At 34.6% G+C, this 15,568-nt stretch overlaps 1 long non-coding RNA gene and 1 other non-coding gene across 2 annotated transcripts; both read right to left on the bottom strand.

Annotated features, from left to right (window-relative positions):
* Positions 1-1,690: 1,690 nt before the first annotated feature.
* On the bottom strand, positions 1,691-2,851 carry LOC128295324 (uncharacterized). Its single transcript, XR_008285691.1, has 2 exons — positions 2,697-2,851; positions 1,691-1,873 (listed from the first exon to the last, which is right to left on the bottom strand). It is a non-coding gene; the product is annotated as an uncharacterized LOC128295324 (long non-coding RNA).
* A 7,936-nt stretch (positions 2,852-10,787) lies between these two features.
* Positions 10,788-10,892, bottom strand: LOC128281610 (small nucleolar RNA R71). Its single transcript, XR_008271860.1, has one exon. It is a non-coding gene; the product is annotated as a small nucleolar RNA R71 (small nucleolar RNA).
* Positions 10,893-15,568: the final 4,676 nt, after the last annotated feature.

The following is a 15,568-nucleotide window of genomic DNA, read 5'->3' on the forward strand; positions in this document are numbered from 1 at the left end:
TTCTTCCAATTTCGTGTTTGATTTTACCTTTTCTTTTCCTTCAGTAATTTTTCAGCCTTGCAAGCTCGATCGACAAGTACCACCATTTCTTTTAGTTCAAGGATCCCAACAAATACCTTAATGTCTTTGTTAAGCCCGTCTTCAAATCGTCGGCACATATTGGCTTCTATAGGAACATATTCCCTGGCATACTTACTCAATCGAACAAACTCTCTTTCATATTCGAGACTGTCATATTACCTTGCTTCACTCAAGAAACTCTTTACATTTCGATCAATAAATCTTTCACTAATATATTTCTTCCAAACTCTTCTTGAAAGAATTCCCGTGTTACCCTCTCTTTCGATCACTTGAAATCAAAGTCTTCCACCAATTATAGGCTAAATCTCTCAACAAAGATGTAGCACATTTCAAACATTCTTGGTGTACAAGATAATTCATCAAATACCGGATAGAATTTTCAAGCGAACTCGCTTTCTCTGCATCATCATCAATATTTGCTCTAAATTCTTCAGCCCTTGTTTACGAATTACATCAACGGGGTTCTGTGAAATTTTATCATATCTACTCCCCGAGGCATCGGAAGCATAGGTTGAGGAATTGGGGAGGTGGGGAGGTCGTACATTTGGGTTCGTCTGAGCGAACTCGATGTACCATGCACTCATCATTTGGAGAAAGGCTTCCCAATCCCTTTCTCCTCCTCCCCGACCAACAAGAGGGGTGGGTTTTAGTCGACGCCCCTTCAAAGCCGAGTGGCGCATTACTCTCTACTTCATCCGCCATACTCGATCGGGATCCATTTACTATATAAAATCATTTAAAAAGGTCGAAATCGTCACACTATCACAATTCATACATATGGCATGATAGCAAAATTCGTACATACAACACGTAGTTCGAGAACTGACTAAACCTACTCTGATACCACCAAATGTAACGCCCCCACACCCAAAACCGTCACCGGAGTTGAGCTTGAGGAGTTACCGAACATAATTTATCAAATTAAGAACTTGAATCATTTGTTTCTACATTCACGACTTTCTAGCTACCCGTCCACATTACAAGAAAATTCATATCTCGAGTTACTGAAACTCAAATCAAAATCCGTAAATTTTCCCTAAGTCTAGACTCATATATCTATTTACTAATTGTTTTCTATAATTTTTGGTTAGGCCAATTAGTACAGTTTATTAGTTAAAGTCTCCTCTGTGTTAGAGTTCGACTGCTCTGACCTCTGTGTATTACGAATCAGATATCTCTCTATACAGAATTTCAATAACTATGAGGTTTATTTCTCTTAAAACTAGACTCAATAAGGAATCTGTAAATATAAAGAAAAAACTTCTAATTATTTTTTTAAAATGTATTATGAATTTTTAAAGTCAGAACGAGTGATCCAAAAATCACTCTGGCCCTGTTTCACAAAAGCTTAAATATCTCATAAAATATAATTTATATGCCTGTTTTGTTCAATCCACATGAAAATAGACTCATTAATCTTCAATTTCGTAACTTACTCATCATTTATTTCCATTTATACTATTTTTAGTGAGTTTTCAAATTCATGTCATTGCTGCAGCAATATTCTGTTTTAAGGCAAATTTCATCTTTTCATGAGTTGTTATGAACTAGATAACCTATTAAACTTCCATGATATCAAACATGATCTAAATTTAACCATCACCATGACTTATCAATATCAAACATTTTCTCAACCAATCATGGCCATATCATAAAATTATTTACACAAAATAAGTATATTGCTATACAAGCCATACTTAAGTTTTACAAGCCATTTACCCAGATGAAAGTCCTTTAGATAGTGTGATTGAACCTTCGACCCGTCCCGATTCCCGAGCTGGCTTGTTCAAAACTACAGTTAAATAAAGAGCAGGAGTAAGCATAAATGCTTAGTAAGTTCATATGTAAATAACAAGTAACATAACAATACAAATATACCAAACAACTTTAGCATGGTATCACCAAAACATATATCACATTTCTAAACATCATTCATCATCTTACCACTTTATCATTTTTGTATCTATTTTCAACCCGAGGGTTAAGAACATACCTGTCCAAAGTGTCCATTTCACAACACTTACCAAAACGTCACTTGCATCTTAAGTGTTCTTCCATTTCACTAGAAATTTCACCCGTTGAACACATCGGAATACAACTCGGATACACGGATAATTTGCACATAAGTGCCTCATATGTAATCAAGAAATCATGTAACCCGCCCCTAAGTGAACTCGAACTCAACTCAACGAGCTCGGGTGTTCGCATCCATAAGTGAACTCAGACTCAACTCAATGAGTTCGGATGCCTAGTTACATTTCACGAACTCGGACTCAACTCAACGAGTTCGGACATTCGCATCCATAAGTGAACTCGGACTCAACTCAATGAGTTCGGATGCTCAACCATCCTAGTGACATGTCACTTGTATCCTAATCTATTCCTAAGGTTCAAACGGGCTTTTTCCCTCGATCTCACATTTGTCGTCTTCCATGGAATATCGGAACCGATACTCGGTAGCAATTCATATTTATCAAGTAGTAAACATGATTTGCATATTACTCAACATTAACCACAAAGAATAATATTTCACGATTAAAAATTAGCGTATCATATAATTAACATCAATAACTTAAAAATAAAAATTATGCTACATTATTTACACATGAACTTACCTTGGTACCAAAATATAAAAATTTTGCAATTTAGTCCACAATCTTTTCTTTTCCTCGATCGTGACTTGAATCTCGTTTCTCTTGATCTATAATGCCAAATTAATCTTATTTAATACATACATTCATCAAAACAGCATTTAATACGAACTTTGGAAAAATTACACTTTTGCCCCTAAACTTTTGCATAATTACACTTTTGCCCCTAGGCTCGGGAATTAAACTTTATTCCTTATTCTTATGTTTTATAACATGCTGATCATTTTTCCCTTCTATGGCAACATCAAATTCTTACTCTAACATATACTTGTGACTATTAGGTATTTTTGCCGATTAAGCCCTTTTACTCATTTTCACTCAAAACCGAGTAGCACAAGTTGTCTAACATAATTTAAAACCCCATATACTATCATAAAACATCAAAATACACAAATTTCACCTATGGGTATTTTTCCAAATATAAACCCTAGGTTGAATTATTGCTAACATAAGCTTAATCGAGCTACCGGGATTCCAAAAAACATAAAGAACATTAAAAACGGGGCTTGGAATCACTTACTATGGAGCTTGGAAGCTTGAAACAAACCCTAACTATGGAGAACCCTTGAAATTTCGGCCTAATGAAGAAGATGGACAAAAATTGGCTTTTAATTTTGTTTTTAATTCATTTTAATAACTAAATGACCAAAATGCCCTTACTACTAAACTTTCCAAAAATTCCTTCCATGTCCTAATTTTGTCCATGAACTTAAAATTGGTCAAATTGTTATTTAAGATCTCCTAATTAATATTTCAATGCAATTTCATACTAAAAACTTCTAGAATGCAAATTTTGCTACTTATTCGATTTAGTCCCTACTTTCAATTTAAGCACTTTAGGCATAGAATTTCATCACGAAATTTTCACACAATCATGCAATCATATCATAATCATCAAAATAATTATAAAATAATTATTTCTATCTCGGATTTGTGGTCACGAAACCACTATTCTGATTAAGCCCTAATTCAGGATATTACATCATGCGGATGCTTCATTGGCATACCTTTCCGACCGACTCACCCATTTCGAGTTGTATTGCACTACATAGTTCGAGATGATCCACAAGCGAGATCGGCGACAAGACTGACAGATGGACGATATGCAGGCCATGATGCAGTAGCTGTGCCAACACTTCCACATCGCTACTCCAGCACCACCACCTGAGGGCCCCACCGACGAGGATCATTGAATCCTCTTATTTTTTTATTATTTACTCTTATTTTTATTTTTATTTTATTTTTTATTTTTATTTTTATTTTTATTTTTATTTTTATTTTCATTTTCATTTCAATTTTATTTTGAAAGACATATCTATATTAGTAAATTTTACTTTTTCCATTTTCTGGTATTTCTAACAAGTAATTCCACTACGCTCTCTTCCACACCAACTCTTAATACGCTCTTTATGATTCTACAGACTTCGAAACAAAGCTACTAGGAATATTTTACGGAATGAGGAAACAAACGGGAAATAATACCTCACGCTCATGAGTGTCATGTTCAATGACCCAATTTCTTCATCTAGCCAAGAACAATGGCAGCTACCACTTTCCCCGAACACTCCATCCTCAGAATCAAGCTCCACATCCATATAACAGGGAGTTTTACCTCCTTTCCTCTTATGATTTTCTTTATTTTGAGTAATATAACTTTGTACATTGAGGGCAATGTACATCTTAAGTGTGGGGGGGGGGTGAACATAAAACCTAACTTTTTGTATTATTCTCAATTCCTGAATTTGGTCTTGTGCTTAAGTGATTTTCTCATAATATTGATCGAATTAATTCTGATTGATCTATAATTATTGTTCGTATGTCATGAATTAGACCATGGGAATTATGCATGATTATTTGATTATAGGACCTTAAAGAACCGAGCATGATAAGTTGATATTTTGAGAACTAAAACTTTTTTTAGATTATTTTCCTAAATTGAGGTATTATCTTGAAATCTTAAGTATACAGGAATGACATCAAAAACCCTAATTTTTAGTGAGATTTTTGAGCGTTTTGAGCATATAGCTTTCTTTCTTGTTCACTTCTTTTGTGGTTTTAGTTTGTCAACATTGAACTGTTATTCTAGAACTTGCTTCGATTATACATATCGAGATCACACGTATGATTTGATATACTGAGATGATAAAGGCACTTAGGATTTAACCCATTTACTCCACAAAAAAAAACCTTCCCACATAATTAAACCCTTAGTGAAACCCCTTGAGCCTACTAACCCTTTTTCATTGATTAACCCTCATCATTAACCTATTAACCCATTATTGTTGAAATCCTCTGACTGAATTTGACCCTTTTTATTGAGATTGAATTTAATATTGTTACCTCGCTATGTTCACCATTTTTTGTTACTGAATCATGAAGTATGATTTCTATATTGTATCGACTTGATTTGTTATATTAAAAAAAGAAAAACTCAAGATTATTATTGTAATTATCAGCAAGCTAAAGTTGTCATGTAAAATAGTTCTAGATATTTGTTTGTGGTTCAGTAATTAAGTTTTTGATAGTGGGGTAATATATTGAAATTATCTCAATTCTAACCCTTTTCTCTTCAGCTTGTATCCATACCTGTAACCTAAACCCCATTACAACCATGTAAAGACCTTTTGATTAGAATATTGTATCATTTACAAGTGGTGGGGATTTGATTTTCATGCAAGCCTATGGTAATAACTTTTCATGTTAGACAATCGAGTGCTTAATCTTGAACCTTAAACATTTTGAGTGATTTGAGTGAATCTTTAGTGAGGATGTCATCTCTTGTATATTTAGGACTAAAGTTAATTACTTAAAGGAAGGAGATTACCTATGATTTTATTATCAAAATATTCAATTCAGATTGTTTGAGGCTTTTAATGCCCCTATAGTTGAATTCTCACTGTATGATTTTCTATGGAATAACTTATAGCATTATTAGTAATGATTGTGTGATTGAGAGGAATGAATTCTAGCAGTAAATGAGAATTTTTCTTGAGGACAAACAAATGCTTAAGTGTGGGAGTATTTGATAAACGCCAAATTATACATATCTATACCCCAAATACTTAGCATATTTATGGATGTTTATTACTAGATTTGTGGATTTTGGTGCTCTTAATCCGATTATTTCATGTTTTGTAGTCAGGAGAGCACAAAGAGTCGAAAGGAGTCAAAAACGAGCTAAAAAGGGACAAAAATTGACCAAATTGAGAAGATGACACGGCCTAAGCCTTGCCACACGGGCAACTCACACGTCCGTGGCCTTCGGGGGTGTCAACTAAGGTTTTCACGATTTACAGGGCCTGGCCATTGTGCACGTGCAATTCAACAGATCGAACATGGCCGTGGCATACGGGCGTGTCCCTTTTTCAAAGAGTTGTATTTTACACAGAAAAGGTACTTAGGGAGGAAGAAAGCCAATCCAAAGCCTATATAAACACCCTAAGTGTGACCTAGAAGGAGGACGCTCTTTCCAGAACATTTTTGGAATACAGTACCACACGCCGGGAATTACTTGAAGAAAGCCAGACGATCCATCTCAAAAGTTGGAGTTACTCCAAGACTGAAGATCTCTCTCAGAATTCCTTCAGGGGTTTTAGAGTTTTCTTTATGTTTTGTTATTTTCATACTTTTGAGATGTACTTTTATTTTATTATGAACTAAACCCCTTAGATACCTAAGGGGGATAAAACCTATGATGGATCTTGTTATTATTATCTGAACTGTATGATAAATACTTGATTTGTTCTTAATTATGTGTTCTTAATGCTTGAGTTAATATTTCGAGTATTAATTCATGATTTGATGTGCTTATGCAGAGGAGGAATAGACCCTGCATAAGAGTAGATTTGGCATAATTAAGCGGAGTTGATCAAACGCCTAGAAATAGGGTTACGAGATTTTGCCGGATTAGGGTGAAACCTAATAAGGGGATCCATAGATCGAGTTAATGTAATCCTAGAGTGTTAATTAGAGAAAAGTCTCGATTATTCAATCTAGGGATTAGACGTTATTAGTCTTGAATAGGGATAATAACTTAACTTAGGGATCTCTACGGATCAAGTCAAGTGAATAAATCGTCCGGTTCAGAGTCAGATAACAAGTGAAATCTAGGTGGATTCCTCTTTGGGTGTCGTCTATATCAATTGTTTTTCTTCAAGTCTTTTTCCCAATTTTCTCTTTGCTTTAATTAAATCAATTAATTAGTTTCGATAATTAGTTTTATAAACAAACCCTTTTATTCCTAGGCTAGATAATAAAAAGATAGTTATTGCTAGTACTTTTGGTTCCCTTGGGTACGATATCTCGGTCTTGCCATTACTATACTATTGTTCGATAGGTGCGCTTGCCTTTTCGTCATGATAATAATTAGTCTAGGTTCGATTTTAGTTATAAATATTTATTACTTGTTACGAATCACGCGATCAATAAGATTTTGCCGAATTAGGGTGAAACCTAATAAGGTGATCCATAAATTGAGTTAATGCAACACTGGGGCGTTAATTAGAAAGAGATTTCAATTAATCAACCTAGGGTTAGATATTGTTAGTCGAGAGAGAGATAATAATATAACTTAGGGATTTCTATGGATCAAGTCAAATGAATAAATCGTCTAATTCAAAGTCAAATAACAAGTGAAGTCTAGGTGGATTTTTCCTTAGGTATTGTTTTAATCAATCGAATTTTCTAAAAAGTATTTTTCCAAAATTTCTTTCTATGCATTCTTAGTTTAGTACTTAGTTTAGATAACCAAATCCCTTAATTTTTAGGCTAGATAATAAAAATAAGGTAATTACTAGTACTCTTGGTTCCATTGGGTTCGACAATCCGGTCTTGCTAAAACTATACTACATTCAATAGGTACACTTGCCTTCATCGTGATAATAATTAGTTTCAAGAATGATTAATTATAAATATTTAAAACCTGTCGCGAATATCATGTTTTCATCAAAAATCACTTTGTAAAAATTGTTTATCTATCAATAATCTTTCATTTTCTACCATAAATTTCTAATTTCCAACATGTACATCCATGACCCATTTTTCATACCTTGATAACTTTTCAAATTAATCCTTCAAATAGATAGATTAGACTATCCCAGTTTCAAAAATATCAAAATTACTAAAAATGGGACAAGGAAACTAACCCAATTAGGCCTTGAAAGTTTCTTCTCTCTCTCCTACGGTTTCCATGTGTTTTTAGGTTGAAGATAATGAAAATAAGATGATATATTTTCTTTTCATCTTTTAATTAATTAAGTATTTTGCTATTTCCAATTTAGTCCTTACCCTTTTTCTATATTTCCATGGATGAGTCACCAAGAAAAATCTACATACTTTTCTTAATGGTCTAATTACCATATAAGGACCTCTAGTTTTGAATTCCATAGCTATTTGATCCTTATAGCTACTAGAATTTAACTTTCACATTTTATGCGATTTAGTCCTTCTCGTAATTAAACACTTAATCGATAAAATTTTCGTATCTAATTTCATTTCACACATACCTAGCCAAATTTTCATGTAGTTTAAATAAGCCCATATATTTCATTTATTTCACATTTTTGTTCCTCAATTTCTCATGTTCATAATTTAGCCCAAAATACTCAAATTCATCAAAAATCCCAATACAAAACATAGTAATCTAACACATATCTTTCATTTTCTATCATTTAACTTCAGAAAACTCACATTATCAGTAATGGCACAACTTAAAATTATCAACAAATTCTGAAATTGAGGCATGGGCTTCAAAGATTACTAAGCAACGATTACAAAAACATAGAAATTATAAAAAACCGATCAAAAATCATACCTTAATTAAGATGAATAATAGTCGAACCCTAGTTGAATGAAAAAGCTTTCTTTTCTTTTATATTTTCAGCAGTATGGTGAAAGAATGAAAACAAAATTCATTTTGTTTTATTTAACATACAGTAAGAAACATTTTACTGATAAACCGTAATTTATACATATTTTTACCCCATGCTGAACACATTTTATGTATGATTTTCCTTAGAATTGTTGAATTTGATATTCCTAATGCCTTAATTTCGTGTTTTGTACTTAGGTGAGCATAGGAGAGCGAAAGGAACGAGAAACTGGCCAAAAACGGAGAAAATGGTCCAACATACGAAATCAACATACCTGTACCTCCTCACACGGGTAGACCACACTGCCATATCTATTTGGAAAAATTGAAGCACTACTCACACGGGTATAACAAATGCCCATGCCATTCTAACAGGCTCGAGCACGGCTTGAAGTAATTGCACACGGGCGTGTCACACGGGCGTTTCCCTGCCGAGCCTAAGTTTAGTCCAATTCAGAAAAGGCCAATTTTGAGGGTTATTAGGCATTCCAAAGCCTATAACTACACCCTAGAGGAGAAGAAAAAGAGGACACACAGAGAAAGAGGCAGGGAACTGCTCAAGGGAAGCCAATTGATCCATCTCAGAAACCGGATTCATCATCAAAACTGAAGATTTCCCCTCAATTTCCGTTCAGGAGTTTTTGGGTTTTCTTTATGTTTTGTATTCATTACTCTTCTGAGATGTTTTCCTTTTTAGTTATGAACTAAATCCCCTAAATACCTAAGGGGAATGAAACCTAAGACGAATCTTGTTATTATTTACTGAATTGTATGATAAATATTTGGCTTGCTATTAATTATGTGTTCTTAATTCTTGTCTTGATATTCCAGGATATTGATTCAAGTTAAGCTCTTATTCAGAGGAGGAATAGACCTTGTCTAAGAGTACATTTGTCATAATTAAGCGGAGTTGGTTGTGCGCCTAGAGATAGGGTGACAAGATTTTGCCGGATTAGGGTGAAACCTAATAAAGGGATCCATAGATCGAGTTAATGCAACCCTAGGGAGCTAATTAGAAAGAGATTTCAATTATTCAACCTAGGGTTAGATGTTGTTAGTCTCAAGAGGTATAATAATATAACTTAGGGATCTCTACGGATCAAGTCAAATGAATAAATTGTTCGATTCAGAGTCAAATAACAAGTGAAGTCTAGGTGGATTTTTCCTTAGGTATTGTCTTAATTAAATCATTTTTCCAAAAGTAATTCCCCAATTTTATTTTTTTGTGAATTCTTAGTTTAGTTAATTAGTTAGTTAAAGCAAACCCCATTATTCTTAGGCTAGATAATAAAAAGACAGTTATTACTAGTACTTTTAATTCCTTTGGGTTTGATAATCCGGTCTTGCTAAAGCTCTATTACTGTTCGATAGGTACACTTGCCTTCATCGTGATAATAGTTAGCTTCAAGAACGATTCATTATAAATATTTAAAACTTATCACACAAAATCACGATCAAGTTTTTGGCGCCGTTGCCGGGGAACTAAGATATTAGGAACACTCAATTTTTATTACTTTAGCCATTTTTTTTCTTGCAAGTTAATTTTATTTTATTATTATTTATTAATTTACTTTTTCTTTCTCTTGGCAGGATTTTATAGTTTATGACTAGAAGAAACTCGTCAGGACCACTACTTTTTGACGAAGAAATCGATCGCACAGCTCGCAGAACTTGAAGAGAAATAAGGCAAAGCCTAAGATACACAGAGGAAGAGCAAGAGGACGATATCTCAACTATGACCGAGGAGATGGCTGAAAATCAAGACAATCAGCTACCTCCTGCAATACCCGCTGAACTAGCAAATTAGAATCCTGCTCCTCGTACTATGTATGATTATGCTAAATCTAATTTAATAGGAACTGAGTCAAATATGGTTAGCCCTGCTATTGCTGCAAATAATTTTGAACTAAAACCTAACACTATTCAAATGATACAGCAATTTGTTCAGTTTGATGGTTTGCAGGATGAGGATCCAAACACTCACTTGGCAAATTTCCTAGAATTCTGTGATAAATTTAAAATTAATGGCGTTTCTGACGATGCCATTCATCTTCGGTTATTCCCTTTTTCATTGAGGAACAAAGCTAAACAGTGCTTGAACTCGTTACCACGAGGGTCAATTACTACTTGGGAACAAATGACCGAAAATTTTTTATTAAAATATTTTTTGCAGACTAAAACGGCCAAATTACATAATGATATCTCTTCGTTTGTGCAAATGGACTTAGAAACTCTTTATGATGCATGGAGAGATACAAGGACCTACTGCGAAGGTGTCCTCACCATGGATTACCTCTGTGGTTGCAAGTTCAAACATTCTACAATGGTGTGAACCCCTCGACAAGACAGATGATTGATGCAGCAACCGGGGGAACCATCAATAACAAAACACCGGAAGAGGCTTACGAATTTATTGAAGAAATGTCACTGACGACTAAGCCAACAAAAATAGCCGGCATTTATAACGCCAATTTGGTTACGATGCTATCAAACCAGGTAGAACTTCTAAATAAAAAGATTGATGGTTTACTTGGTTCTTCGCAGGTTCATCCAGTAATGCACTGTGAAGTCAGTGGAGGTGGATCAAGCAATTCAGAATATCAATCCTATGGCCATAGCATGGAGAACAAACAATTGAATTACATGGGTAATAATACTCAATCTCAAAATAATCCTTATAGCAATACTTATAATGCGGGTTGGAGGAACCACCCAAATTTCTCCTAGGGTGGTCAAGGGAATCAAAGGCCACAGAATCCTCCGGGTTTTCAACAACCACCATATCAACAAGAAAAGAAACCGAACCTTGAAGAGATGTTATCTAAATTTATCTTGGTGTCAGAAACTCATTTCCAGAACACCGAGACATCACTTAAAAATCAACAAGCGTCGATCCAAGGGCTCGAAACTCAGATAGGCCAGCTGTCCAAACTAATCTCCGAACGACCACAAGGTAGCTTGCCAAGTAATACTGAACCCAACCCAAGGGAACAGCTCAACCCAATCAATGTTCAAGATGAAGAAGGATTCATTGAGCCTAAGCCAGAACCAAGGCAAGAAACTATGGTGAGCAAAGGTCAATGTAACACCCCAATCCCGTGACCGTTATCGGAAATCGAATACGAGGTGTTACCGAGCTTACTTCATTTATTTCCCCCTATTTATTTATTTTTTTTTTGTTCCAGGCAAGCTGGCTAACTGTATCATAGTCGCTTTAAAAATCATATCTTCAGTTCTGGAACTTGAAATCTAATTCCATAAATTTTCTCCAAAACTAGACTCATATATCTATATAGGGGAATTTTTGTAGAATTTTTGGTTGGGCCAATTAGTACAGTTTATTCATTAAAGTCTCCCCTATTTCAAGGTTCGACTACACTGACCTCTGTACCTTACGATTTAAATATCTCCCTTTAAAGGGCTTTAATTCCTATGAAGTTTGTCTCTAATAAAACTAGACTCGATAATGAATCTGTACATATAAGGCACGACCTCTAATTATCTCGATAAATTTTACGGTGAATTTTCTAAGTCAAAACAGGGGATCCAGAAATCGCTCTGGCCCTGTTTCACAATAATTTAATTATCTCCTAACATACAGCTCATATGGTAGTTTCGTTTCTTCCATATGGAAATAGACTCAGCAAGCTTCGATTACATAATTTATTCATTATTTAATTCCATTTCTACTATTTTTAGTGATTTTTCAATCTCACATAACTGCTGCTGTCAGCATCTGTTACTAAAGTAAACTATGCCTATTTCATGATTTTTCCTTGATCAAACTAATAATTCATCATACATATTACAAATTATGACCATGACTAGCCATGCCAAAGGTTAATCATCACCGAGCATCTCCCTACTACACTATTACCAAATCATGAATTTAACACCGAAAATAATCAGCCATGACATATGGCATAATAATCGAGTAGGCCTCAACCAATACTCAACCAAAACCGAATTACCAAGACTTGTGTCCAAACATCATAGAACCAAATCCAACCGAACATTATGCCATTTTCGCATGGCTAAAGTTTACATACCAAATTTCAACAAAACATAATAGCCTATACATGCCGAAATGTTCTCCTAGACCAACTAAAAAGAAGATACCAAAAGTTGCTAGCCGGTGTGATGACTTCAATGACGGTCCCGAGTACATAAAAAGTCGAGTCCAAGAAACCTAAAATAGGTGACAAGCAAACACCGAATGAGTATATAACTCGAGAAGTCATAAGCATTACACTACCATCCATTAATAAAATTTTCACAAGAGGAAACAACGAAATGAGGCTAAGTACTCCATCCATACCAAACTATGCCATAGTTTCTTAGACCTTACGATTCAATCTCATTCCAAGTCCTACATTGACATTTCATACGCTATTCAATAGAGTAATTGAGGCATTTCCATACATCATTTTGTTTTTGTTACAATCATACAACTAAACGAACTTTCACCTATTCCACGATGAACCTTATGTACGTGACTTCAATTATAATCATCACATAGGTTCAAAACTTACCACGCTCAACTCCAAATATAAACATAGCACCTATTAGCCATGAACTCAAGGTACTTACCCTTTCCGCTGTCCAAAATCGACTCGGTAAGGTCGCACCCTGAATGTAAATAATCTATAGAAAATACATAGTGGGTTCGCACACATAGTGCTTAATAATCACCCGCACACTTAGTGCCATATACTTTAAACTCGCACACTTAGTGCCATGCATTTCAAGCTCGCACACTTAGTGCCATGCATTTCAAGCTCGCACACTCAGTGCCAATCTCTCAACCGTGAACATTTATTGCCCGCACACTTAGTGCCGAAAACCAGCCACTCTATACGCTTCACTTCTTTTTTTTACATTCGACAATTTCATCTCTACATACATATACATTTGTATACATTTCACCTCATTAAACACAATTGCATAGGTGTTACGATCGTTTAAATCAATACCAAATATATGCTTAATGACTTACCTTGTGTTGGGTAGAACGGTTCCAACTCAGCTATTCGATTGCTTTCTCCTTTCCTTTATCCGATTTAGTTCCCCTTTGCTCTTGAGCTTAATTTAACAATTAAATTGATTTAATCATTTTGAATATCAAAGAGAAATTCAAGGTACTCAACCCTTATTTTTAATAATAAGACCAACCATACACCTATAATAACATCCAATTCATTAATTATTTTAGCACACGCATGGCACATAAGGTTAACTAAAGCTACATTCACTTATAAGATAGCACCCTTAATGAGCTCATACCATGACTATACCTAACCGAATTCAAAGAGAAAATTTAGTACAATTACACATTCTTACTAATGTATAATTCTAGCATGCTTTAATATTTTATACACCTCATTCGGCCCTAACCATTCACTTAACTTAGATGTACAAATTCCATCTCAAAATTAAGAGTTGCAACTACAATTAGGTTACAACAATGCCCATCAATGACCGAATGCTTAAGCACAACTATACTAAAATTTATCCAACATCATTTTAATTTGCCCTTCACTATTTTTTTCTAATCATCAAATACAAAGTGATTTACATATATATATTAAACCAACCTTGCTAGCACACAATATTCCTTAACCGAATGTCATAAACCCAAGCCACACATTTTGTTCATTAAGACCCTTCAATGACCACATTCAGTACCCCTTATGAACAAACCAATTTCAACCTTCAAGAAAAGTATATGTACCAAGAGCTTCAAACTACTTGGTCGAATATCAAACCTCCAGACAACCAAACTTAATCCATGGAATGAGTAGAACTTGAACTAATCACCTTATTTATACCTAAATTTCCAAGAATTTCAAAGTGCTTACCTCTTCCTAAGCATCATCCAAGCGAATCATGAACAAAAGAATTCCTTTCTTCTTCCTCCCTCAAGTCACGGCAATGGAGAAGAAAGATGAGCATTCCTCATTTTTTCATTTTACCTTCTTTTACTAGCAATATTTTATCTCCAATAACCCAATTTCTTATTATAATATCTAATTAACATATATATTGCCCATCAACAATCCATCTTGGCCGCCACTACAAAGGAATTGGGGAATTTGACATGCAAGTCCACCCTTGTGTCATCATGCATTAACAAGCCATTTAAAATTAGCCTATCATATTTCACCATGTCTCATATTGATCCCTATTTAATAATTTCTCATGCAATTGGCAAAATTAGAGAATGAAACTTCCACATACTCATGTACACACATAATAAGCATAGAATATAGCAATTAATTATTTTTATGACTCGGTTTTGTGGTCCCGAAACCACTTTCCGACTAGGGTCACATTAGGGCTGTCACAGTCAAGGTGAGGTAGGTCATAATAAAAACAAATTAGTGAATGTCGAATATAAACCTCGTGTACCGTACCCTAATTCGACAAGGAAAGACCGCTCAGATGAAAAATTTGGTAAATTCCTTAAACTCTTAAAAAAATTACTTATTAACTTACCATTTATTGAAGCTTTATCACAGATGCCGAACACAATGAAATTTTTAAAGGAGCTTTTAGCAAATAAACGGAAGTTGGACGAGGCATCGCATGTGGAGCTAAACGTAGTTCTCTCAGCTGTTCTGCAGAATAAACTACCCAACAAACTAAAAGATCCAGGGAGTTTTACGATTCTTTGCTGAATTTGTAGTTTAGATGTTAATAATGTATTAGCTGATTTAGGGGCTAGTATTAACGTCATGCCTTACAAAATTTTCAAAAAATTAGGTCTTGGGAAACCCAAACAGACTAGGATGAGCATTCAATTAGCAGATAAAACTATAAGATTTCCTAGGGGTATTATTGAAGATGTGCTAGTTAAAATCGATAAATTTATATTTCCCGTTGACTTCATTGTTCTAGACATAGAGGAGGAAAGCAACACTCTTTTGATTTTAGGAAGGCCGTTTTTAGTAACTACTAAAACGATTAT

This window comes from Gossypium arboreum, chromosome 1 (genome assembly GCF_025698485.1).
Source record: "Gossypium arboreum isolate Shixiya-1 chromosome 1, ASM2569848v2, whole genome shotgun sequence".
Classification (NCBI taxonomy): domain Eukaryota; kingdom Viridiplantae; phylum Streptophyta; class Magnoliopsida; order Malvales; family Malvaceae; genus Gossypium; species Gossypium arboreum.